The sequence below is a fragment of the Camelus bactrianus genome, chromosome 29 (assembly GCF_048773025.1).
Source record: "Camelus bactrianus isolate YW-2024 breed Bactrian camel chromosome 29, ASM4877302v1, whole genome shotgun sequence".
In the NCBI taxonomy this organism is placed as follows: Eukaryota; Metazoa; Chordata; class Mammalia; order Artiodactyla; family Camelidae; genus Camelus; species Camelus bactrianus.
The window spans coordinates 26,252,932-26,278,381 of record NC_133567.1 but is presented as its reverse complement, the minus strand read 5'-3'; the positions used below and the strand labels follow the sequence as shown (position 1 = coordinate 26,278,381).

The window sequence follows — 25,450 nt, the reverse complement described above, 5'->3', positions numbered from 1 at the left end:
CAAGGGGCCAGTAGGAAAGAAATTAAGTACACAAGTTCAAAACAGAATAACTGGCCCCTGGAGGATTTTTAAAACAGTAGAATTTTAACTGAATCTTGAAATGTTTCTGACATTCTTTGAACAAGAGGAGAGGTAGCCCTCAGGACACAGATGGAGTGTTTTGGGGAGACTGGGAGACGTCCATCTGGAATTCCACTGCCAAGAGCAGAGTGAGGCTAGGGTGCTTGTGAAGATGCGGAGCTGGCTTGACTGGGACTCAAAGGATGGTGGTGGAAGAATGGTTTCAATTAAAAGAGGAAAAAGACCTGTAAAGTATGTTTATTTTCATCTGAAGAAGAGTTGAGGACATGTATCTAACTAACTAACTCACTAAATAAATAAATAGAACAACAACAACATCAACAAAAGCTATGAATATATGTATGTTCATGTATAACTGAAAAATTGTGCTCTACCCTGGAAATTGACACAACATTGTAAACTGATTATAACTTAAGAAAAGAAGAAAGAAAGAAAGAAAAGAAGAGATAAAAGACAAGACAGGACGTGTGTCACATGATGGTATCACCAGTCAAGCTCATCTCAAGGGAGAAAACAAACCATTTTGAGGAAGCAGTCCTTCTGTATCATCATTTTTTCATGGGTAGATGGTAGGAATGATTTATTTTATAATCTTTCTGATGAAGGCAAACAGCTCATAAGCTAAGTCATAGCTGAATGTTTGCCCCATTCTTCACCTCGACATACTTCTGGCCATCCATCTGCACAATCTAAAACGCAAATGATTGGCACACAAACTGGCCCCCCTCTGCAAAGAGTTCCAGGCTCCCAGGATAAACTTCAGCCCACACAAGGGTGGTGGGTGCAGGAAGTCTCTGCTCCTGACACCTGCTGCTCCAGTGCCTTCAAACTGTGCAGCTCTCAGTGGACCAGCCCTGCCCCAGCCTTGGGTAGGAGAGACCAGCAAGCTCTGGGAGGAAGAAAGGGGGCTTTGGATCGTGCTCTCAACCATGTGCATTTTATTTTATTTTTGCTAGCATATTCAAAATTAGTGAAACTTCAACTGAGAAGAAATTATATTATATAGTGGTCCATTTTACCATAAATAATGCAAAAATAGACTACAGCACAGAAATGAGATAATTCATGGACAAATTTAAAATGTCTCCTGAGTTCCAACTCAACTTTGTTTGAGTGTGATGCTAAATTTCACATTTATGAAGCAGACATCACTTTCTTCCATAAACTTATCTTCCCTTACCCAATTTCTTATTTTTTATTAATTGTATGGATCTTAAGTTTTAGAGTGTTCTGAGTGTTAGAGTCAACTTCAATTATTCTTTCTCCATGATACTCCACTTTTCATTGGTCACAGAGTTCTGTCAGTTCTTCATTTAAAATATATTTCAGATTATGTTTTATGTAAGATTTCATTGAAAGAAAGTGTTGCTGTTTTTCAATTAGCAATAATCATGCCTTGGATAAACCTCACTGGCTATGATACTGCCACTGTGCAAAGCTTAAGTGTTGCTGTTTTTAAAAGTCTGTAAATGGTGGTATAATAGAAGGGGTGATTGGCTTTGGAGTCAGCCTCCAAGGCACATCATAGCTCTACTACTTTGGACAAATTAATATTTAATGCCTTCATCCTTTAAATGAAGATAACTTCTTTGTAGCATTGTTGTGGATTAAGGTAATTTGCAAATTGAATGGCATTTAGTAGAAGTTCAATATATTTAATTTTTGTTCTGACTTTCCTAAAGAGCACAGACTGGCAAATACTCATTTTTTTCTTCCAGTTTTATTGAGCTATAATTTACACTATATAAGGTTAAGTTGTACAGCATAATGATTTGACTTCAATATATCATGAAGTGATCACCACAGCAAGTTTAGTGAACATGTATTATCTCATATAGATATAAAATTAAAGAAATAGAAAATTTTTTTTTCCTTGTGAGAACTCTTAGGATTTACTCTCTTAACAACTTTTATTATATAACATACAGCAGTGTTAATTATACTTATCATGTTGTACATTACATCCCTAGTACCTATAACTGGACATTTATACCTTTTGAATGCCTTTATCCAATTTCCCCTCTTCCCACTCTCCACCTCTGGTAACCATAAATCTGATCTTTTTTTCTATGAGTTTGTCTTTGAAGTATAATTGACCTACAACACTTTGTGAGTTCCTGTTGCAAAACATAGTGATTCAATATTTCTATATATTTCAAAATGATCACCATGGTAAGTCTGGTTTCAATCTATCACCAAACAAAGGTATCAGCTAATTACTGACCATATTCGCCACACTGTACATTTCATACCCATGACTCATTTATTTTGCAACTGCAAGTTTGTACCTCTTAATCTCCCTCACTTATTTCTCTCCTCCCTTTATCCCCCTCCCTTTTGGTAACCTTCTGTTTGTTCTTTGTATCTATGACTCTGTTACTGTCTTGTTATGTTCATTCATTTGTTTGTTAGATTCCACATGAAAGTAAAATCAAATAGTATTTGTCTTTTTCTCTCTGATGTATTTCACCTAACCTAATACCTTTCAGGTCCGTCCATGTTGTCTCAAATGGCAAGATTTCATTCTTTTTTATAGCTGAGTAGTATTTCATTGCACATATGTGCCACATCTTCTTTATCCATTCATCTATTGATGGCCACTTAGGTTGCTCCCATATCTTGGCTATTATAAATAATGCTGCCATGAATGTTGGGGTGCATGTATCTTTTTGAATTAGTATTTCTGTTTTCTTCAGATAAATACCCAGGAATAGAATTACTGGATCCTATGATAGTTCTTTTTTTAATTTTTGAAGAACCTCCATGTTTTTCTTAGTGACTGCACCAATATACATTCCCACCACTGCTCGAGGGTTCCCTTTCCTCCACATGCTTGCCAACACTTGTTATTTGTTGTCTCTTTGACAACAGCCATTCTGACAGTTGTGAGGTAAATAGCTCATTGTGGTTTTGATTTGCATTTCCCTGATGATTAGTGATATTGGAAGTCTTTTCATGTGATATTGGCCATCTGTATGTTTCCTTGGGAAAAATATCTATTCATATCCTCTGCCCATTTTTAATTGGGTTTTTTTTTGTTTGTTTGTTTTGATGTTAAATTGTGTGAGTTCTTTGTATGTTTTGGATATTAATCTTTAATTGGATATAGCATTTGCAAATGTCTCCTCCCATTTAGTAGGTGTCCTTTTAATTTTGTTGATAGTTTCCTTTGCTGGGCAAAAGCTTTTCAGTTTGATATAATCTCAATTGTTTATTTTTGCTTTTGTTTCCCTTGCCAGGGGAAACATAATCTAGAAAAATATTAATTAGACTAATGTCAAAGAGATACTGCCTATGTTTTCATCTAGAAGTTTTATGATTTCAAGTCTTACATTTAAGTCTTTAAATCATTTTAAATTTATTTTTCTGCATGGCATGAGAAAATAGTCCAGTTTGATTTTTTTTTTTTTTTTTTTTTGCACGTAGCTGTCCTGTTTTCCCAGCACCATTTATTGAAGAGGCCGACCATTGCCCAGTGTATATTCTTGCCTCCTTTGTTGTAGACTAATTGCCCATGTAAATGTGGGTTCACTTCTGGGCTTTCTGCTCTGTCCCTTTGATCTGTGTGTCTGTTTGTGGCCAGCACTATGCTGTAGCTTTGTAGTGTGATTTGAAATCAGGGAGCATGATACCTCCAGATTTTTCTTCTTTCTCAACTTTTGGCTACAAAGATCTTTTCTGTTTCCATGCAAATTTTGTAATTTTTGTTCTACTTCTGTGAAAAATGCTATTGGTATTTTGAAAGAGATTGCACTGGATCTGTAGATTACCTTGAGTGGTGTGGGAATATAACAATACTAATTCTTCCAATCCGTGAGTGTGGTACATCTTTCCAACTATTTCTGTTGTCTTCAGGTTCTTTCATATGCGTCTTACACTTTTCTGTGTACAGGTCTTTTACCGCCTTAGTTAGATTTATTCCTGGGTATTCTTTTTGATGCAACTCTAAAGGAGATTGTTTTCTTAATTTCTCTTTCTAATAGTTTGTTGTTAGTGTATAGAAATACAACAGATTTCTATATGTTGATTTTGTATCCTGCAACTTTTCTGAATTCATTGATGAGTTCTGGTAGTTTTCTGTTTGTATTTTTAGGATTTTCTATGTATATATTATGTCATCTGTGAACAGTGACAGTTTTACTTCTTTCTTTCCAATTTGGATTCCTTTTATTCTTTTCCTTGTCTGGTTGCTGTGGCTAGGACTTAAATAGTATGTTAAATAAAAGTAGTGAGATTGGGCATCCTTGTCTTGTTCCTGATCTAAGAGGAAATGCTATTAGCTTTTCACGATTGAGTATGATGCTAGCTGTGGGCTTGTCATAAATGGTCTTTATTATGTTGAGGTGTGTTCCCTCTGTACCCACTTTGTTGAGAGTTTTTATCATAAAAAGGATGTTGAATTTTGTCAAAACCTTTTTCTGCATCTATTGAGATGACTATGTGTTTTTTTCATCAGGTTGTTAATATGGTGTATCACATTGACTGATTTGCAGATATTCAACCATCCTTGCATCCCTGGATAAACCCCACATGATCATGGTGTCTGATCCTTTTACTGTATTTAACATTTTGTTGAGGATTTTTGCATCTGTCTTCATCAGTGATATTGACCTGGGTTTTTTTTTTTTCTGATATTTTCATTGGGTTTTGTGTCAGGGTGATGCTGGCTTCTTAGAATGTGTTCAGAAGTGTTCCTTCCTGTGCAGGTTTTGAAATGGTTTGAAAAGGATAGGTGTTAACCTCTCCAAATATTTGGTAGAATTCACTTGTGAAAGCCTTTTGGTCCTGGACTTTTGTTTGTTAGGAGTTTTTTGCTTTTTAGTTTTTTTTTTAACTAATTCAGTTTCATTAGTTATAATTGATCTGTCCATATTTTTCTCCTGGTTCAGTTTTGGGAGACTGCACATTTCTAGAAATGTTTTCATTTCTTCTAGGTTGTCCATGTTATTGGTATATAGTTGTCGGCAGTAGTTTCTTGTGATCCTTTGTATTTCTGTGGTGTTTGTTGTAATTTCCTTTTCATTTCTTGTTTTATTGATTTGGGCTCCCTCTTTCTTTCTCTCTCTCTCTTTCTTTTTTTGATAAGTCTGGCTAAAGGTTTATCAGTTTTGTTTATCTTCTCAAAGAACCAGCTCTTAGTTTCATTGATTTTTTTCTATTTTTCTAGTCTTTATTTTGTTTCTGCTCTGTAAATACTAATTTTTTTTAATCTCCTCAAGTATATCTTCCCAGCTTTAAGGAGGTGTTAAAATTCAAACTTTGTATTTCTTGCGTACTTATTAATTGACATTCTAATTAAACATTAACAATGCTCTTTGGCTGGTCATTTTTATACTTACCATCAGTTGTATAAGCTGCTTTTATTTCCTAGTTACTACTGAGTCTTCTGCATTTCTCTCCCTGCTCAGAATATCAAAATCACAGGTATCAAAATCTTGGCATATCACTTTCGGAATGTTTTACATTCCTGTTTAGGATATTATTAATACTTTATTTTTAACTTTTTTTATTGAGTTACAGTCATTTTACAATGTTGTGTCAAATTATTAATACTTTAAACAGAAGCTTTTATTGTTTTTATTTTTGTTCTTGGGTCATTTGGTCTCTGTTGCAAAGATTCAGTGTTAGTGGGAAACAGGCATTTCTTCACTATTATAGTCTTCTGTCCCTAGTTTTAATGAACAACCAAAATATTTTATTGGCTAAGATTCAAGAAATGAATATATAACTGAGTTTGCTTGTGAATAAGTCAGTTAAAATATTTGCATTTTTGTTGTTCCACTTCTAAAAATCTGTATAAATATCATTTCCTATTTCAGATGTTTGAAGCAAGACATGGTAGGCAGTTGTTATTTGGAAATTTCAAGAGTAAGCCCTGAAATCATCTCTTTGCAGAAATCTAGAATTGAGAATGTATTTCCCGAATACATGTACTTGTTACTGCCTTGGTTCCTTATTTTGACAACTTTATAGTAGGACTACTGCATTGACCAGAAAAGAATAAGCTGTTTGTTTTGGGGGTTTTCAGGTGAATATACTTCTGCAGTGAATCTGCCTAGAGTAAAAGAATGTATAGGTCTCATTTTATTTACAAAACACTGTTAGGTGTAAATGGGACTTTCCAATTGGTTTGACAGTTGTTCAGAACATAAATATTCAGTGTATATAAATTACTGGTTTAAATATTTGACCTTCAAAGTTGTACTCAAACACCTTGATAAAATATTATTAAATAGCAGTTAAAATCACCTAATTCAGGGATCAACAGACTTCTCCTGTAAAGAATCAGACAGTAAATATTTTAGGTATTGTGGGCCATACGCTCTCTGTTGCAAATACCCAGCTGTGCTATTATAGTGCAAAAGCAGCGAAAGACAGTACATAAACAAATGAGAGTGACACTCAATGGAAGTTTATTTAGAAAAGCAAGCAAGAGACTATAATTTGCCTATGAGTTTCAGTTTTAAAATATACTATATATGGGAACTCTGTACTTTCTGTTCAATTTTTCTGTAAACCTAAAACTACTCAAAAAAAAAAAAAGTATTGCTATTTTTAAAAAGTCCCAGAAAATAAAAATAATTGGGAATCAAGATTAAAACTTCCATGGCATTGCTTGGTTTTCACTGAATGATAATCTACTGGATGATTAACTCACAAGTCCTGACTGGCACGTATGCTCTCAGAGGGTCTCATACTATTCTGTTTTACAGGGATCTTTTTTAGGACTTACTTTATTCATTGATTAAAACAAACAAAAAATTGTGACATACTGTTACCTTATGAACCATAGCATCAATGCCCAGAGCACCTTCTTTGATGCGTGGGGGACTTGTTAGAGAAATTGATCATTTAAAATATGTCCTTGGTTGAACAGAAAATCATTCCTGAAGAGTTTTTAATTATACTGCTATTCTCTGGTCATTGATATGTTAATTACTTTGAGTTTCGACCCTACAGTATCTATTTTCTTCTATTCTATGAATATAGCAAGGAGTATGTGTTTCAGTAAGTCAGCTAAAATATTTACAGTCATTGGCTGTAATACCGAGATAACTCATCTGACAATTAATTTGAAAAATTCGTTTAAACTAATGTGTTGTAGCTGAATTAACTTTTGAAACTTAAATGTGACTATAATGTATGTATTTACTTTTAACCTTTCTATTGTGACATACAGCGCATACAGAAATGTGCATGAGACAGAGATGTCCAGTTTAACAAGTTGTCATAAAGCAAACAGTGGAACTAGCAGGCAAGTCAGGATATGGAGCATGGCCACCGTCTCAGAGACCTCTTGTATGCCCCGGTCCAACCATAACTCCTTCCCTAACTCCTAGGGCTAACTACAGTTGTGATTTTTATAGTAGCCCTTTCCTTTTCTTTATATGTGTACAGCTCTAAACAGTGTAGTTTAATTTTGCCTCTTTTTAAATTTTACATTTGGACTCATATAGTATGAATCCTTCAGTTTATGAGTAATCCTTTGTACTGTATTCATTTTAGCTATTCAACAATAAAAATGGCCATGGTAGACTGAAATGATGAAATACTGAGCTATGTTCAAGGCTGTGTTCAGTAGAACTGCTCCCATGAGTGACCTGTCAAATTGTTGGTGTCTCTTCCTGCCCTTTAATTGCATTTTCTACCATGCAGGATGCTGTTGCAGGCACCTAATGGCGACCAGGGTGGGTGGTGAAAGGCACACCTTTCACCTTTTATCACCCTAAGTTTTACGGTGATAGGATTGACTTTGTTGTGTTAAAGACTGGTTATAAAGATCTTAAAAATGTGAATGTTGTATACATATAGTAGATACACATAGCACATGTACAAACTTGTGTTTCTGACTAAAGAAACACTTTAATCACCAAAACATTTGATTTTACATAAAAAATATTTTGTTTTTCAGGTGAAATTTCCACCGATGATGGAAATCATAACTGCTGAGCAACTGATGGAATATTTAGGTTAGTGTTAAAAAGTGAATGATTTTTAGATCTTTTAATATAAAACAAAGTTTTCAAAACTTACAAGTATATTATCAAATTTCACCTTTTGAAGTGCTATTATATGAGCTATTTTTAAATTATAATTTTTAATCTCTTACTTTAAAAAATTTATCAGTATATTACTGTCTTGGATGTTCAAGCCTTCTTTCTGACCAGCATTAAAATTTTGTAATGTAAATATGGAGGCTGGTGACATCTGGAAAGTAACAAGATACGTATTAATTCCAATAAATTGCAGAATGGAAAATGGCACAGAAGCTCTAACACTTCATGCAGAAAGTGTTTAAAAATATTCAGTAGACTTGAATTAAAACCCAGGAAGCACTTTAGAACAGTGCTACCCTGAATATAATTCACTGATCTCTGCCTGTCTATAAAATGCTAGTTACTAGTCTGCAGTGAGACAGAGGCTTGTATTAGAATGTAGAGCATTTAAATTAGTAAGCACACTGTTTAGTCCATCTGAAATTTTTTCAGAGCAAAATTTTCTTGATGAAGGAAACAGTATATTAAATTGCATTCTTACAAAAGCTTCTTATTTCAAAACAGACCAGTAATGCACAGTTTGCAGACCAGCTGCATTGAGTAGAACTTGTTTATGGAGCAGGTAGTTATATATCACACTGAAATATTTTATGATTTAGCAAATAAAAATTTTTATGTTTATACTGTTACCAAATAGGAAATCTTAATCCATATTTACAGCTTTTTTAGTAATTAAATTTTTATTTAAAAAAATCTCTTTAGTTGATTAGTTTGTCTGTGCCATTCCAGACAACTAGCTAACTGATTTTTTGTGAGATGTAGGTCTAGTGAAGTAATTAAGATTGCATCTTTTCGAAGACCTTTTTCTTTATGTAAGTAATATCATTTAATCCCATTCACCAGCCAGGGAAACTCATAGTTAACTGTTGACTACTTTGAATACCTAGATATCTGGAAATAGAATTTCTGTTTATACCCTTTTTAGTCTAGTTTGGTGGTGATTCTTTTTTCTTTCTCCCTTCCTTCCTTCCTTCCTACTTTCCTACCTTCCTTCCTTCTTTCCTTTTTTCTTTTTTCTTTTCTTTTCTTTTTTCCTTTCCTTTCCTTTCCTTTCCTTTCTCTTTCTTTCTTTCTTTCTTTCTCTCTTTCTTTCTTTCTTTCTTTCTCTCTTTCTTTCTTTCTTTCTTTCTTTCTTTCTTTCTTTCTTTCTTCTTTCTTTCTTTCTTTCTTTCTTTCTTTCTTTCTTTCTTTCTTTCTTTCTTTCTTTTTCTTTCTTCTTTCTTTTTTGCATCTAGCAGAAAACAAATACTTTATTTTTTTGTTTTCAGTTTATAACCTTTAAAGTTTCTTAATTTAACTAGGGCAAACATATTTACATAAAGCCACCAGAACAAGGATCACTTAAAGAGCTGGATGTAAAAAATATGATTGCAGTATACTACAAATATGGAACCTTTTTTATATGAACTACAAAAAGCAGCATTTATGTTTATAGAGTTCAGTGTGATTGTTTACATTAAAAAATCCTATAAATTAAGAAGGCAACAATGTGACAGAAGAAAATACAACCGCTGGACACACAAGCTCCTCTCTGGGGAAGCACGTGGGTGACTCTGTCCTGCAGAGCTTCTATTCATGACACGATCTTCTTTTCTGGGATATGCAGGTGTCTCTTCTGGGGTGACAGACACGAGGACAACAGTGCCAAATGTGTGACTCTTTGTGTGGGAAGTGGATCAAATGACAGCCTGAGTGGCATCTAATTCCAGGTCAGACCCCCTTTCCACCTCACCCTGGATAAATAAGGTCACCAAGGTCAAAGACACTGAGAAGACAGGACAAGACAGACAACCCACCAGCCAGAAAGGAGAAAAATGTTTTAAAATTTATAGCTAGAAGTGCAGAGTATAAAAAGTAGATGGAGGAGGGGAATATTTCAACTTGACAGTTGGGCGGTGTTGCTGCAGAGGGGCGGGTAGCACTTCCTGGTGTGCTGTAGCTTAGGAACACAGGTGAGGGAGGGGCAAACAGAAAAGGGAAAGGGAACAAAATCCCTTTTGGGGATAGCAGTAGATTTTAGAGCAAACCCTTTAGAGTAAACCCAAAGCAAACCTCAAATCTAAAACCACCCCTGCAAGTCATAATTCAATTCTTTGGCTGTCAGACAGCCCATCCCAGCTTTTACTTGCTGGTATTAATGGCTCAACACTCCCAAAGGAAGAGTTATGGGCCACCTTCCCTGGCCCTACCTGGATTTCTATCCCTCAGTTCATGTGCCCTGGCTGGGGTGGTGTTGCAGGTCCTGACCTGAGAAGATGGGGTGAAGCAGTGGGTGAAGGCGGGGGTGGTGGCAGCTGCTGTGGCAGGCCGCGAGGCAAGCAGGGCCGGGTAGAGGGCAGCATGTGGGATGGGGCGGAAGGTGAAAGGCCCAGGATGGACCGCTAAGGCGGGAATGATGTGGATGGGATGGCTAGTGAGAAAGGTGGCAGGGTGGCCAGGGATGATTGCGTGAGTAAGGTGGGACAAGGAAATGAGGATCAGGTGAGGCTGGGGAGTATGATGTACTGGGGCAAGTGCTGGGGTGAGGGTAGGGGTGGATGCCGATGGCGGCGTGATGCTGTAAGACACAGGCTGAGCGGCTGTGCCAGAGGTGGCAGAGGCTGTGGCTGGCTGCTGAGTGTGGACGGGCTGCCGGGCTGGAGCGGCTGGGCCGAGGCAGCAGAGGCTGGGCAGGCCTTTGCTCGCTGGGCCAGCAGCTGCTCTGGGTGTGTGCTGTGTGGCCTGCTAGAGCTTGCTGTGCTTCTCCAGCCCTTGGGGGGGCTGCTAGGGAAGAACCTCGGCCCATCAGCTGAGTCAGTCCTAGGCTTCCCCCCGACCCCGGAGGTGCATAACTGGGGAAGTGCGCCAGGTCTGACGCTGTAGGCAGCAAGCTGGATTCCACAGGGCCTGGTTGGCTGCCACTCTCCCAGGACTTGAGGGTGTCCCCAGCACTGGCGTCAGGGAGCAGTTATGGGTGATGGTTGGGTCCCCAGGATAGCAGAGTGCACTGGGGAGCCTAGCGGAGCCACAGGGTGATTAGCAGTGGCTTCTTCAGACTCTGGCTCTTCTGGGGGCAGGTCTGATAAGGGGCCGGCTGTTTCCTCTGAGGGGAGCTGATGTCCAGATGGGGCATCTCTGCTCCCTGGAGGCCCTTCTCCTGTCTCTGGCTGTTCTTGCTCTCCCCCCTTTCTCAGCCAGACTCTTCACATTTCTTGGTGCTAGGCTTTCGGGAAGCTGGGAGCTTTCCTATCGGTGGAAGAACAGACTTACTGCCAAGAGAAGGTGGGAGCTTGGGCCCAAACTGACCTTGTGGAGGGTCCTTGAGCTTGAGCCAGCTTTACTAGGGGTGGCCAGCATCTCCTCACTCACACTGGGTTTCCTCTCCACTTTCCTCGACTGAATCTTCTCCAGTAGTTTGGCAGTGACAGTTCTTGTCTTCAGGGCTGCAGTCACTTTCTGACCCTCTTCCTGCACCGATGTTGCTGTTCTGGGAAGGTGGGCCTTCCCCTCTGCCATCTTCTTCTTCTCCCCGGGGCCTTCTCCCCACCCCGATAGGAAACAGTGGGGCGACCGGGAGCGGTAGATTTTAGAGCGAATGAAGTCTCGACAACCAGACCGCCTCTCCTCGGGGCTCTCGTGACCCCATGATCCCTTCCTGGAGCCTGGCCTCTGGGAGGGGCTCCAGGTGTGCGGCCGCGGCCCCTGCTGCAGCTCCGGCTCCGCTGCCGGCTGTGGGCTGCGGTGCCGCGGCCCTGGGACCTTGGTCGCCTCCTCGTGTGACTCTGAGCCAGGCGCCGGGACTGGCCGCAGCTGGGGCTGTGGTCATCACCGGAAGATGAGTATTTGTGCGCTTTGGACCGGTGCTTGGAATTGGCGTAGTCTGAGTCATCCGAGTCATGGGAGCTATTGGAGTGCCTTCGTGATCGGTCACTATAGCCACTGTAGCTGTCACCAGAGGAACTGCGCGGCCTACTCTGGCAGCTCTGGTCTGAAGACGCGTCTGAGCTACTTGAGTAAGAAGACCGGGAGGAGCGGCGTGAGGAGTGGCGTCGGCCAGGCCGTGAGCGGCTGCGGGAGTGCTCGCTGCCCGGCTCCTCCACCGCCTCCTTCCCCCTCCTCCCTCCTCCTCACTGTACTGGGGTGGGGACTTCCGGTGCAGCCGGCGTGACGAAGCACCATCACTATCCTCATCTCCTCTGCTGGGTCGACTCCGTTGGCTGGAGCGGCTGCTCCGTTTGGTGCTAGCTCCTCGCTGGCAGGATGAAGCTGGAGGTTCATCTTTGTGTTTCCTCTCACCGTGATCTTGGGAGGTGCCACCGGCCCCACCTTCATCCTTCTTGCCGCTATTTCCTTCTTCAGCTGGAAGGGGTCTCCGCTGGGAACCGTCCTGAGCTCGCGCGTCTTCGTGCTGGTGCAGGGCTACCACTCCCAGCGGTTCTGGTTTGGGCCCCAGCTCAGAAGCTGCTGGGGCTGATGACTTATTTTTCTTTTGTTTTCATTTCTTGCGCTTCTTAGACTGTTCCCCAGACTCTGCCTTAGAGCTTTTCTCTTCTGGGTCAGCTTTGTGTTTCCATTTGTGTTTGCTGGATTTTTTGTGTTGCTTTTTCGTTTTGTGTCTGTGGGACTTACCAGATCATTCTTTCTTGCTAGGAAGGCTTCTCCATGTGTCTTCTGTCTCTGACCCATGGCTGCCTCTGGATTCTTGCTTATTCAGGCTGCTACAGGCAGACCTGAAGCAAGGGCATCCAATCCGCCTCCTGAAGAATGCTCTACATTATCCCCCTCTTCCTTGCTTTTATTTGGCTCACCAGGATCACAGCCTTGGAGACGGTCCTTTGAGGAGCCTCCTATGTCCTTTGGCTTTTCTGTCCCTTTAGCTCTGGCATCGTTGTTCTTTGAAAGCTTAAAGTCAAAGTACAAAGAGTTACAACTGTATGAAATGGAGGGTTCTGCCTTCGTGAAAATTAATAGTTCTGATGGCCAGTGGAGGGCAGTGCTTTCATCTTTGCTCAAAACTGGAAAGAAGGGACCAGTAGGATGTTTAGGCCCCTCCTGGCTTTCTTTCCCTGGTGGAGGGCCCTGAGGGGGTTCTTTAGAAGGTTTAGACTCTCTGAATCCTTCTGACTGACTATCTAAGCTTTGTTCACTTGCATCCGCTCCTGAGGTCGTCTTTGTCTCAGCTTTGCTCCTACACTCTGAGGGCTCAGCCACACTGGTTTCCGTCGGTCTTTTCTAATCCTTGGCTTGCTGCCAGCTTGATGCAGCCCTTAGGCTTGGGAGAACTACTTGTTTTACTCTCTGGGGCATTCTTTGGGTGTGTACTATTATCACCTTCCCTTTGTTCACTGGCTGTCATGAAAGTAGGAAAGGAAGATTAGGTTTTACTTCACACTGTGCTGGGGGGATGTAGTGGTAGTATTCTGGCTTTGCAGCCCCAGCTCCTTCTTCTTACTTCATTCTTTTTAACTTAGATAATGTTGAGACAAGGGACCCTCCATCCTAAGGGTGTTCATCCTCTTTTTTACCATCAAGATTACTGCTACCATCAGAGTCTCCCACCTTCTGAAGTCCTTAGTCAGCAGCCTTCTCATCAGCTTTTGTTCCCTCTTCAGAGGTCCCTTCCTCTGCCTGGTCACTGAAAACTGATGCTATTGATTCAAGTTTGACAGGACCCTTCTTGGCAAAGGAAAATGACAGCCCCAGTTTTTGCAGTGGGGTCCCCAGATTATTCTTAATGCCAAAGCTGATGCCTTGAGAGGCTAGCCAGTGAGCCTGTGCCAGTCCAGTGGTATTAGTGATTTGTATTGCAGTGAAAGGGCCTCCTTTATCTGTGGAGAATTCAGATCCCAGGCCGCAAGTAGTGGGCCACTTCCAGGTGCACATTCAGCTTGTTTTCTTTGCTCTGCCAACTCATGGAGCCACTGTAGGGCTTTCTCCTGTTTCCCCTCATCCTTGCGGGATTTTGAAGATACATTTCAAGCAAACTCTCTCTGCTTAAGATCTTTCCATCTCTGCTTGTGTGCATGACCATAGGAGTTGATATGGTTGTCAAATTCCTGGTGTTTCTGATATTGCTTATCACAGAGTTCACAGTAAAAGCTGGCTCTGAGATCTTCCAATGCTTTGGCAATTGCCTTTTCTTTGTCAACATAATCCCTGTACTTATGTCTCAGTTCTTCTGTGTCTTCTTTTTCCAATTATAAGACACGGCGCCGTACCGTAGCATCTTCAGCATAATCAAGCTCCATTTCCATGCAAACCCATGCCCATGACATCATACTTGACAACAATCAGAATGGGATCAGTTTTCCCCTGAAGAGATTTTCCCCAATGCCTGGCCCAGCTTCCACCCATGTGTCTGGAGTAAGTGATGTCCAATATTCTCCAGTTCTATAGGCTTGTCAAGTGATGCTTGTTCAATTTCCAAATGTCTTTCTTATACTGATCAAGGTGATTACCCTGAAAATCTTGGTCCTTGTTGAAGTGGGAGAAGCAGTCTGCCCTCTTGCCACCTTCACTCCTCTCAGGATGATGCTCTCCGGTTCACTCCTTCCCTCCCATGACACCTGCCCCCTTACTCCCCTCTTGGTGATTCTTAAACTTTGTGATTTCTGAATTACATTTCATGGAGAAGGCTGAAATATGCTTGGTGCTTTTGAGGAACAGCCAGTATGACTGCCAAGGACTATGCCAAGGGAAGGTATTAGGAGATGAGATTAGCGAGGTAATAGTGTAATATCATATAGGGTGCTAGGCTATTGTAGCAACTTTGACTTTTGCTGTGAGTGATCTGGGAAGCCATTCAAGGATTTTGGACAGAGGATTGACATGATCTGACTTTGAGTTTCACTAGAATTCTCTGGCTGTTATGTTGAAAATAGAAGTTGGTAGGGGGTAAAGACAGAAGCAGGGAGATCAGTCAGGAAGCTGTTACACTGGCAAAAAATGGTGGTGTCTTCAAACAGGGTGGTAGAAGTGGAGATTATAAACTGTGCTCAGATTCTGGACACAGGGCTGACGGAATTTGCTGATCAGTTGAATGTGCAGTGTGAGTGAAGTCAAGGGTTAGTTACTCTGTAGTTTTTGGTTTGAACAACCAGAAAGTTGGAGTTAATATCAATTGAAACAGGAAAAAAAAATGGAAGGAACATGTTTAGGGAGGAACCTGAGGAGCTTGGTTTTGAGATGTTTACTGACATCCAAGTGAAGATACCAGGGAGGCAGTGGGGTGTAGAGTTCAGAAAAGAAGTGTAAATCATCACTGTACAATAAGACTTCCTGTGTTGATGGACATGTTCTGTATCTGTGCTCGCCAGTTTTGTAGTGGTAGTTAGACTGAGTGAGATCACGAATAGAATAAATGTAGATAGAGGAGGGAGGAGATGAGTGGACTGAATCTGGGACATGCCAGTGATTAGAAGCTGAAGAAGAGGAAGAATAGGGGTGTTCAGCTCTGTCGAAGACAAACAGGAGACTGATTGCCCAGAATCTAAATGAAGAGTTTCAAAGAAAAGTGAGAGCTTAGCTGAATCAGGCGCTGCTAATAGGTCTTGCAGGATGAAGACTAAAAAAATGACCATTGATCGAGCCGTAGGGAAGTAATCAGTAACCTTGACAAGTACATGGGATGAAAACCTGACTGGAATGGGCACAAGAGAAAATCAGAAGCCCTCGGACATAGCCAGCAGGAATGTAACACTGTGCAGCCACTGTGGGAAATGATTTATCAGTTCCTTAAAAAGATAAATACAGAATTACCATAGGAACCTACAGTTTCACCCAAGAGAAGTAAAAATACATGTCCATACAAAAACCTGTACTGAAATATTCATAGCAACATTATTCATAATAGGCAAAACATAGAAACAGCCCAGCTATCCATGAATTTATGAATGGGTAAGCAAACGTGGTGTAGCCATACACTGAGTCATTATTCAGCCTTAAAAAGGGATGTACTGATACATGCTAAGGTATGGAAAAGCTTTAAAGACATGATAAGTCAAAGAAGCCAAGTCACAGAAGACCACATATTATGTGATTCCATTTATATGAAGTGTCCAGAACGGGCAAATGTATACAGACAGAGAGTAGGTCAGTGGTTGCTTAGAACCGGGGGAGGTAGGAGGGAAGTAGAAACTGACTGCTAATAGGTATAGAATTTCTTTTAGTTGGGGAGACAAAAATTTTTTAAATTAGATCATGTTAACTTCACAATCCTGTTAATATACTTTAAAAACACTGATACTTTAAATGGGTTAATTATATGGTAGTGAATTGTATTTCAATAAAGCTGTTTTTAAAAAGAGAAAGGTAAGGGATTGACAAGAGTACTTGAGACGAATAGAAGAATTAGTCTTAGGTAGTACAGCTAGTTCATCCTTAGCAACAGGAGGGAAGATAAGATGTATTAAAAATAGATGCAGGTAAGTGGGTAGATGGTGGTTGTGGTAGCTTTTTGGAAGGCCTTTTGACTGGTTTTTTTTCTCTCAGTGAAATGGGAAACCAGACCATCAGCTGAGAGTGAGGATGAAGGAGGAGCTGTTGAGGATGGGAAGGAAGGTGTAACACAGACGAGTGAGGAGGGAGGTGCAGGACGATTCCTCAGCATCACCTGTGAGGTTGGTGAGACCAGCCAGCAGGGCTTCTCCAGTCACATTCCGCTGCACAAGGACAGGTCTGAATAGCGGGATTTAACCAGAGCTGGGTTTTTGCCAAGTGAGCATGTTGAAGAGTCTACAAAATTGAAGATATGTGTAGAGAGTGATTATAAACATGAGCCATAGAATTTAAGTTGCATTAAGAGACAATAAGGCTATAAATACGTGGAAGGAAGATGTGATTGGGTTAATGGATGGTAGGCTCTGATAGAGCTGAAGAATTTTTGGAACCTGGTAATAACAAACCCATGTGACCATAAGATCTGAGATAAGGTGAAATAGAAGATTTTTGTTGGAGAAGAGGTCAAGAAACAAAGGCCAGGGTATCAGATGGGTTATCTCTATGAATATTGAAATTACTGAAATTTATGGCAGGGTTTGTGTCAGAAAGAGAGCTGGAAATGAGGAGATTCAGTGAGAACGTCTCAAGACCAGTTAGAAGTTGGTGGAGGACTATAGTCAGGCGGGTGGATAATGGGTAGTATTAGATGATGGCACAGGTATTGCAACTCGGCATTTCAGGGAGAAGAGGGAGAAGGAATGACAATGAGGAGCAATAGATACCTGATCTACCTCCAGGCTCACTGGTAAGAATGTATGAGAGAAAAGAGCTTTCACTAGAGAGGGTGGGAGTATCATCAAAGGACAAATTTAATTTAGGCAAGAAGGTAAAGGACAAATTAAGAAAACAAAATGCTTGGAAAATTTTGTTGTTGAGAGACCATGAGTTCCAGGGGACACTGAAATTCAAGATAAGAATTTAGGAGTCATTCGTATAAAAATAGTATTTAAATCTTTGGAAATTGGTGAGATCATGAAGAGAGAAAGTATAGAGAGAGAACAGAAGTGGGTCCAGGATTGTCCCCTGAAGCTTCCCAGCATGCCAAGATTTGGGTAAAGCAGTGTTTCTCACCTTTTTTTTTTTTTTTCCATTGTTCCCCCAAGGAGCCTTTGTAGACATTTGTGTCCCAACCACTCACTCCAGGAAATTTTAACACCACAGATACACTGTTTGTCTCTTCATGTACTGTGACCCTTTGAAGGCCACAAACCATTATAATATCTGAGATAACTTCCCCCCACCTTCCAAGAAGTGTTTTTTGCTCCTTTGGGGGCAAGGTTGCCTCCACTGAACTGCATGGGTCAGAGGATAGAGAAGTGAGGGGAGGAGTAACCACTAAGACAGGAGAAAAGCCAGGAGAAGGTGACATAGTGAAGCCAGGAGAAGGAGCGTGTGAGAAGGGACAAGAAAGGGTCCTGAATACTGGAGAGGACTTTCCACATGATTTGGCAACGTGGAGGTCACTGTGACCGTCACAGAAGCAGCGTCAGTACACTGACAGGCCAGAAATGCAGCGGTGAGCGGAGAGCATCCAAGAGGCGAGCAAATGAAGGCTCAAGTGCAGGCGGCTTCGAGAAGCTTGTCTGCAGAGGAGCATGAGGGGTTGGTGAAGAGCGGGAGGAGGCTTAACGGGGAACACGAGGCTTGCTGTCAGCTGTGTAATATAGTTAGACTCTAAACCCTTACAAAGAAGCAGAAAGAATGTTTTGGTAGGTGGAAATTATTTTAAGCTCAAGCTAGAGGTGAAAACATGTAAGACGTGTTTGGAAGAATGGTGAAGGAGTACAATTTGCCTGTGGTTGGTAACTGTGTGTCACACTGTTTTAGGGATGGAGACTGTATTAGTAGGCTGCAGCTAAGCTCAAGAGTCTTGGGAGCTAAGCAGGACAGTTTGGGTTTACTATGGTAGGCCGCTTAATTTATCTTAGTTTCTTACGTGGAGTAAATAACATGTTAAATGCAATGTTTAGGGTGGTCTGGTTGAGACCAAACAGGAAACAGTAGTTCACATGTAGTCAAATATTAACAGATTTTTGAATGCCTACTATATATAGAAAATGTGTATTTTTGAGCCCAGTTTCCTATTCATCTCTTCCATTATCCAACCACTGTCTGCCCTACTTTTTTTGTTCTCATATCATGACCATAGTCACCTAAACCTGCACTGTCCAGTATAGTAGTCACTAGCCACAGGTGGATATTGAGCACCTGAAATATTGCCAGGGTGAACTGAGATGTTCTCAAAGTGTAAAATATACCCTGGATTTCAAAGATTAAGCCCACACAAAAAAGAATATAAAATATCAATAATTATTTAAAATGATTATGTGTTGAAATTAAATATTTATAATATACTAGGCTAAATAAAATGTTATTTATTAATTTCACCTCTTTCTTTTTACTTTTTTTAATGTGGCTACTAAAAATTTAGTTACACATAGACTCGCATTTGTGGTTTGCATTATATTCCTACTGGACAGTGCTAACCTAAATCGTGCCGCCACGCCACAGCTGCTAACTGCATTCTGGCTCCGCTCTCTGTGCTGTCAGAGGCTGATGCCACCTACCTGCCCTCCTCCCTGCTAGTTAATGCCGTCACTCTACTTGTCTTTGTCTACGCTGCCTGGTGAGAAAATGAGCTCATTTGCTGTTAGTTCCCATAACTAAAGAACACGTAGTGGCAGAGACCCATGAGCAGAGGCAAAGGGCGTCTGAGTGGAGGAACTAATGGTAGAAAAGGGTAGGACTGGAGTGGAAATAAAAGCATTGTCAGTTGTAATGCCTCATCATTTACAGATGAGGTGAGCTCAGAAAGGTGAGATAACGAGCTGTCTCTATCTGGACACCTTCTTGTCAGATTTTTAAAAATCTCAAAAATATATCCCCTTTCCCTCTCCACCCCTCAAAAGTGTTTTTAGTATATTTTAAATTCCTATACTTTTCTTTTTCTTCTCCTCTCCCTTTTTTCTTATCCAGCAAGCACTGACTTATGTACTGCGGACAGCTTATTTGAAGGTGTCAGCAATACAGTCAGTGTGACTACATAAACGTACTTTACAATGAAAACGTTAACATGGTATTTTTCTTGAAAAGAAAGTAACTTGGTATATTAAATTTATCTAGCTAGCAAAGTCCTGAGGAAATAGGACATACGATAGAGAATTTTTTTAATTAGGGAAAAAGAAAAATCGATGAAGACTATCCAGATCCGGGGTACCTAAAGAGGCCTGAACATCCTTAATGAGGGGGCTCAGCTACCAGGGACATCATGAGAGTAGTATGATCCTAATGGGAGGGGGGGAGGAGTGAGCCAGCATGATGTGAGGAAAGAGATTCTGAAAATTCGGCCTCACCAAAAGCGAACTTTATTCAAGGCCAATCCTGCCAGAACAAATGGTTTAATTTTCTAAGCTCTGTGGATTTTCTCCTCTTGAGCTTACTCCAGTTCTCTGGAGAAACCAGAGATACTTTTGCATTAATAAGCAAACAATAGAAGAAAGATTGCAAAAGACTGTAAAATTAATTGCTTCCCTAGCACCTAGCTGAGGAACCACAGGGAATGGGGATTTTGGCTGGCAAAGGTTAGAGGAGGAGTGAATTTTAATTTGGAAATTTCTGTTCCTAGAGTGTTAGAGCAGGGCCAGAGCTGGGCACAGCTTGTTGGAGGCTCTGGCGTGGGGAGAGGAACACTGTGAGCTGGGGTACCTAGGAAGTGCTGGGGGGTCTCAGGAATAAGGTGAGGAGGAGGTGCAGGTGGAAAGCAGAAAACAGGGTAGGAAGACAAAGTAAAAAAGCATAGCACAAACAAGAACATGCAGCATGACTTTAACCGCGCAGGCTAGTCTGTGTGATGGTGAGACTAGCACTGTGTGTCAGTCAGGAAAATAGTTATTGAGATGGTGGTGCTGTCTGACTTTTCAAAAGATAACTTATGTTCATCTTTTAAAAACAAATACAATAAAAGGAGGTCAGTGTGGAAGCATTTTAATTTTGTTCAGAGTTGACTGTGTCTCCTTTTTTCCAAATGCTCACCTGGGGCTTCTGCCAAGCCTTCTCTTCCGTTTTTGGCTTAATGTAGCTAGCTGCAGGTTTTTGTTCCTTGATTTCTCTTTGTCTAGAATATCCCATTAGTAGCAAAGTCTGATGGATCCTTTCTCTGAAATCCTTTCCTCTCTCTGTGTGCTGGTGCTTCACAGCAGGGTTTACTGCAGACTCTTTTGTTTCCTCTCCTCTCCAAATTAGCTTATGTACCATTGTTACCTTCCTAAGCACCAATTTCATCCTTCACTTGTCTGCTTTATTAAAAGCATAAAGATCCCTTATGATTTTTCACAGTCAAACTTATTAATGTATTATTTATGATTTTCTATAATCTGATCAAGTTTGCCCATCAAGCCATATTTCCCACCACTCTACAACATAATCTTATGTATAAACCTTCTTATAATCTGTCCATATGGCACGATGTTTCTTATGTGTGTTTTTTCCATCACTTGTTCTCCCTCAGAGAATGCTGCTTCTCTCACTACCTTGGCAAGTTCTGTCCATTTTTCTGAATCTGGTTTAGATACGATCCTCTCCAAAGGATATTTCTAAGTGCTACAGGCTTTATCAACATCTCTTTTCAAACTCATTTGGTGCTTAAGGCATTTATTACATTTTACACTATATTATATTTTATCATTATCTTAATCTCTGTTTCCTGTATGTTTTTTGCCCAACTGGATTATTAGCTTCTTTAAGGGAACAGGCATTTCCAAACAAGTTATTTGCTTTAACCTGTTACTAAACACAGAATAGATTCTCAATATTTTTGATTGAAATAGTGTTGTTGACCAATTTTGATAGAAAGGTTAGATAAGCGAGATAAAGCAGCATCTGTAAGCAATGATTTACTTAGATATCTGAAGCTGAAAGCTGCTCCCTTAGAAACTCAAACTCAGTCTTGTAAAAAATCTAACTATTATAAGTTTTCCTAAAAATATAGATATCTATTGCTGCATAACATATCAGCTGAAAATTTGGTTGCTTAAAATAATGAACCTTTGTTATCTCATGTAGGTCAGGAAGCTGGGTGCAGGTGAGTGATTCTGGCTTAAGGTCTCTCTCTCTCATGAAGTTGCATTAAATGTGTCAGCTAGGATGCAGTCTCGTCTCCAGCCCAACTCAGGAGGATCTGCTTTCAAGCTTACGTGGTTATTGGCAGGATTCAGCTCCTCACAGGTTGTTGGATTGAGGTCCTCAGTTCCTCACTGTGCCCAGAGGCCTCCTTCAGCTCCTTTCCATGCAGGTCTCTCCAGGACAGCTCAGAATATGGCAGCTGGCATTCCTCAGAGGGAGCAAATGAGGGAGCACTGTGCCCAAAGCCACAATAGTTTGTATTCTTATTTTGGAAGTGGTATCTCATTAATTCTGTCATTTTATTCACTAGAAGGGAGTCCAATCCACACTCAAGGGAAAGGGGTTATAAAAAGGTATGAGTGTCAGGAGATGGGGATGATTGAGGTCTATTGAAGACGCTGCCCCTCTCAACTAGGCTATTCTCTTGTCCATAGAGGTTTTCTGACATCAGAAAAAGAGGAGTTCTTAACTGGATTTTTTTCCAAAATTATTCTATTCTTAGCACTTAAGTTTTTAATCAATGATAGCCTTTCTAGAGTCATTTTAATATTGAATTATATAGTGTTCTGCATCCTGACCCTTCTAAAGTGTTAGGAAAGCATATACTACAGTCTGTTATCAGGATCAATACAGAACTTTAATGAAATACAGGATACAAGTATAGCAAATATGCTCTCAATCATTTGAATAAATAATGTATAAAACTTACTCAAAACATAATTTTCAGTTAAATGAATTAAAACCTCAACATATACATATATAATGTGCCATGTATGATAAGGACACAAACATATTTGTTAAGTGTGTGTGTGTGTGTGTATGTATATCATATATATTTCTATGAATCAATTAGTTTAATGCTTTTAGGGCTATATAATTCTATGAATCAGTTAATTTAATGCTGTTAGGGCTATATATCTCTGTGAATCAATTAATTTAGTGCTTTTAGAGTTCCTGTGCCAATGGTGGAATAAAATTACTACTAGATTTTGCTATCTTAAAGTTCTAATTAAAAGCATAAATAATAATATATTGATGCTCATAGGAATTCTTTCATTATCAGAGTTGGAAAGATTAAGAGAATACTTGATGCAGTCTTTAGAAGTTTATATTAAATTAGAAAATAAAGATTATATTAACAGTTTCATCAACATGTTAGTGACTTGGGAGGCTGGATGAGAAGTTGGTTCCATATGTTACTGTTTATATCAGAATAAATTCCAGGTAAGTTAAAGATTTAAACATTAAAAAAAGCAAACATAAAATTACATGAAGAATGCATTTGGAAATGTTTGTAGACTCTGAAAAGGTGAATATCTTTCTAAACATGACATCCAACCCAGAAGCCATTATAGGAGAACTGACTGTATTAAAACTAATTATTTCTGAATGGTGAAAATAGGCAAAAAATGGGGAAAATAAATATTTACCACACATATAACAGGAAATGTTCTAATTCATCTAGTAGAAAAATAACTTTTATAATTCAATAAGAAAAGAGTAAAACTTGTATAGGTAAGTGATTCAAAGAAAAAAGTATATATAGTTAATACATAATTAAAAAGGCAAAACATAGATTAAAAAGGTACTGCATATATTAAAATAGTGCTACATATGTTTAAAAGGTGCCACATATACTAAAAGTCATATATGTATTAAAAATGTGATCCACAAATGATAAATGCTAGAGAGAATGTGGAGAAAAGGGAACCCTCCTACACTGTTGGTGGGAATGTAGTTTGCTGCTGCCATTATGGAAAACAGTATGGAGATTCCTCAAAAAACTAAACATAGACTTACCCTATGATCCAGCAATCCCACTCAGCATATATCCAGAGGGAACTCTGATTTGAAAAGATATGTGCACCCCAATGTTCATAGCAGCACTATATACAATAGCTAAGACATGGAAACAACTTAAATGTCCATCAACAGATGACTAGAAAAAGAAGCTGTGATGTATTTGTACAATGGAATACTACTCAGCCATAAAAATAATAAAATAATGCAATTTGCAGTATCAGTGGACCTGGAGGTCGTTATTCTAAGTGAAGTAAGCCAGAAAAAGAAAGAAAAATACCATATGATATCACTCATATGTGGAATCTAGAAAAAGAAAAAAGACACAAATGAACTTATTTACAAAACAGAAACAGACTTACAGACATAGATGACAAACTTATGGTTACTGGGGGATAGGAGGTGGGAAGGGATAAATTGGGAGTTTGTGCTTTGGAAGTATTAACTACTATATATAAAATAGATAAACAGGTTTCTTCTGTACAGCACAGGGAACTATATTCAATATCTTGTAGTAATCTATAATGAAAAAAATATGAAAATGAATATATGTATTTATATGTATGACTGGCACATTATGCTATACACCAGAAATTGACACAGTGTAAACTGACTATACTTAAATAAAATTAATTAATTAATTAAAAGGTGATACCAATAAAAGTACATGTATAAAAACTATTAAGCTTTTTGAAGTATAGTTGCTTTACAATATTATATTAGTTTTAGATATACAGTATAGTGATTCAGTATTTTTATAAATTATACTGTTAAAAATTATTACAAGATAATGGTTATAATTCCAAGTGCTATACAGTATATCATTGTTTGTATCTTTCTGTTCCATACTCCTGTGTTGCCCCTCCCCCTTCCCTCTCTCCACAGGTAATCGCTAAGATATCAGTTTTTTTAATGTAAGGAGAAGTTTGTTTATGTCTAAGAATGGCAGACATTTAGAAGAGTGGTAACGCTTGTTCTTGGAAAAGTGTGGAGGTAATAGTTATACTTGTTGATGAAACTTGGTTAAACCTTTTAGAGCTTTATTGTAGTGACATGGCAAGATGCTCAAATATATTGTAAAGGGTAAGAAAAAATTCCAAAGCATTGTAAGATGTACACTGGAAAAATTTATGTGAGACTGTGACTAACAGTTAACATTGATTTTCTCTGAATGGAATTGAGGAGTCACTTTTGTATGTCGCATGTTGCTATAATTTATCATTAAAATATATTACCTTCATAATTAGAAAGAAAACATTTCTAAAAGGCAATTTTACAATTTCTCTTTACAGGAGATTACATGCTTGATACAAAGCCAAAAGAAATGCCAGAAATTCAACATTTAAACTATGACCAGGTAATTGACACAATTTTTGTTATATTAAAATATGTAATTTTAACTTATGGATGTATTCTTTGATCCCTATCAGTGGCTTTTCAGGTATATTCTTTGATTTCTTTATTTTGAACACCCTTTCAAAAATGTAAAAAACATCCTTTTTGTAAATGAGGATAAGGAATTTTTATTATTTTTTAAATGTGATGACGTATGGTGGTTTTATTTTTAAAGCCCTATCATCTAGAGATGTGTACTGAAGTATTTATGGATGATATAAATATGTCTGGGCTTTGCTTCAAAATAATACAGATGAGGGGAAGTGGGTGGGGGTAAGGGTGAGGCGTGCTTAGCCAGGGGTGGGTGGGGCACATGGGATTATTATAATTGTCTACTTTTGTGTCTGCTCAAAATTCCCTACAATAAAAATAATCATAAAAGAAATGCAAATCAGATCAGTCTCTCCCCTCAACAGCTTCCTCAGCTCCACAGTTACTTAGGGTAAAATCCAAATATTTTCCTGTGTGGTTGGGACCCCACCACCTTCTGCAGGCTTCTCTCTGTCCCTCAGAAACCC

General features: G+C 39.3%; 1 long non-coding RNA gene and 2 pseudogenes across 1 annotated transcript in view; all 3 read right to left on the bottom strand.

Moving 5' to 3' along the window:
* Positions 1-1,294: 1,294 nt before the first annotated feature.
* Positions 1,295-14,583, bottom strand: LOC141575535 (G patch domain-containing protein 8 pseudogene; annotated as a pseudogene).
* Positions 1,389-1,521, bottom strand: LOC141575582 (U4 spliceosomal RNA; annotated as a pseudogene).
* Positions 14,584-20,099: 5,516 nt separating the features above from the next.
* Positions 20,100-25,450, bottom strand: part of LOC123616214 (uncharacterized) — a 29,478-nt gene continuing 24,127 nt past the window's right edge. Inside the window, exon 5 of the long non-coding RNA XR_012503144.1 lies at positions 20,100-23,843. This is a non-coding gene — a long non-coding RNA (uncharacterized LOC123616214). The remainder of the gene's footprint in view (positions 23,844-25,450) is intronic.